A 2,540-nucleotide genomic window follows, 5' to 3' on the forward strand; every position below is an offset into this window, starting at 1 on the left:
TAAAGAACAGGAGGTTCTCGTTTAATGTTAAGATGCAATGAGAGAATTTTTCATTAATTGTTTGGAAATTTCACCGTTTTCGGGATCATGTCTTACCGTAAATCATACTTATAAAGTGCTGACCGGACACCTCTGAGTGAGCTTACGAAGAAGTGATTGGCTCTAAACCCTGTTGGGAAACATTTCACTCATTCATTTCAGAGAAAATGACCAATTTTGAGAGAAAAATATCGGTAAGGAAATTATACTCTAAAATAAAAAAATATTTCACCGGAAATATTAAGTATCAACGTCTTAAAAGAATTTCCTCTATAATTTCCAAATGAAAAGTGAAAAGTAAAATGCTTTATAATGCTGCCTGAAGTCTTCCGTCCTTTCAACGTCAATCAAATACTATACAATTTTGCAACACTTACTCCTATGAAACATTTCTCGGATGAAAAATTAATGAATTCTACGAGAAACTGGAACTTTCTGATCTCCATAATCTAGTAAAAGGGCTAACATTTGGACAATCTCAAATCAATGTCGCCTAAGAAAAAGTTAATTTTTTTGAGGAAAAAGTGGAAAATTTACATAATTGGCCATATAATCTTCATTTTTTATCTAAAAAGGTTGAAATTTTGAGGGTTGGTAATAATTGATGGCTTATACCCAAAAATGAAAAAAAACTGAAAAAGGTTTGTTATTTGAGGTTAATATGACAATTTATAGACTTTTGTTAACCTCAAAATATAGAGACGCTTATTGAATTATTGGGGAAAAAATTATTAGGGAGTCATCAAAAAGGCTTCAAATATCCAGCTTGTTTAAAAAAGGTTAGAGATTTCCCACAAGGAAAGGTGCCAATCATGAGGTTAAAAAAATGGTAACAGTAACCTCACATTTTTAACATATCTTCTGCTAGCAGGTGTATTAAATTATGGGACAAAAGTAAAATGATACTAGAAGCTTAGATCAATAGGGGTTTTTATGAAATTGACAATTTTGCTCTAACGTAGGGTTTAAAAATTGAGGTTAAAATTAGAACTCTATGTTAAGGAATGTGAGAAATTTGCTTCTCTAATTGACCTAAATAGTTCTATTCTATTAAAGCTACAGGAACAAATTACTTTTTAAAAGTTTTCATAAGTAAACTAAATAAAAAAATATGAAATCGACCAAAAAGGTTCTTAAATGAGGTTAAACAACCTTAAAAAGTAGGATGTTTTAGCTTAACCTTCAAACTTAAACAATGAACGAAAAACGTTTAAGGTATACTACGATAAAAAGTTAACCTCAAGATTTTTAATTCAGACTTATTAAGACTTAAAAGCTTTACTTTTAAGCTCAGTATTGATATCAAAAACAGATTATAAGTCATTAAATACAACAAAGAATTAAAAAACCCATAAGCCCATTCACAAATAACCTCACTTTTGGTACCCAAACTAGATATTAACCTCATTTTTTCTACTTTACCTTGTTCCTCAACCATTGAATAATGGATCCCACTATTTTTATCACACATTTTCCCTTTTATGAGGTTATCTGAAGCTTAAAATCAACCCCTTTCTCAGGTACTTGTGTCTCTCAAGTTATATACGAGTAACCTCACTTTTTATACCAAAATATAATTTTTCATGTTTAGTGTTTTGATAATAGGCTACTGTTTTTGATATCCAAATTAGACTGAAATATCATTGTTAACCACATTAGGTGTTTTTGTGAAATAACCTCAAATTTTACACCCTACTTGAAATGTTAACCTCATTTTTCTAGCCTACCTTGTTGCCCAATCATTAAATAGTAAAACCCAATCATTTATTTTTACTTTAACCTCACATTTCATACCAATTTTGGTCTATCTTTAAGGACCATTAGGTTAACCTCAGTGCAAGTTAACCTCATATTCTTAACCCTACTTTGACCAAGAATATCTCTTTAAATTCAACACTTAACCTCTATAATGTATATATCATTGTGAACCTGAATAAATTTTGAGTTAGCATGTAAAGTAGCAAATAAAAATAAGTTAACCTCATTTATTTATCCTTTGTTAAAGTCAAAAAAGTTCTTTTGAAAAAGTTAGGCGATTTTTGGGGGTTTTGACTTGAGATGGTCCATTTAGTATAGTGGATTGGGTTTTAAGTCAGGTGTCCAATCTAATAATAGATTCCTAAAAATGTTTAATCCCAACAAAAAAAATCAACATATAGTAGAATGGACAATGACATGACTATAAAACCACGACAATCCCACCTAAAAACAGAGGGGCGCAGATTATCAGTTCGGAGTGAACCACGGAAAACTAATAGGACTTGATGGCCAGCTCTGTGTCCAAAATAATATGAGGTTTTCCAAATCCTTTCTCAATGAAGTAGATTAAAAAACTTAAAATTGCTATTGTTTAACTTTTCAATTTTGACTATAGTGGTTCAAAAGTTTGAAGCTTTTGAAGATAACAGTTACTTTGTCTATTTCATTTAATCAAATTGAGTCAGTTGAAAAGGTACCTACAAATCTTACATTGCCTGAAAATTGGACTAGCATGAAAACCA

The sequence above is a fragment of the Clytia hemisphaerica genome, unplaced genomic scaffold, assembly GCF_902728285.1.
Source record: "Clytia hemisphaerica strain Z4C2 unplaced genomic scaffold, Clytia hemisphaerica genome assembly, whole genome shotgun sequence".
Taxonomy (NCBI): Eukaryota; Metazoa; Cnidaria; class Hydrozoa; order Leptothecata; family Clytiidae; genus Clytia; species Clytia hemisphaerica.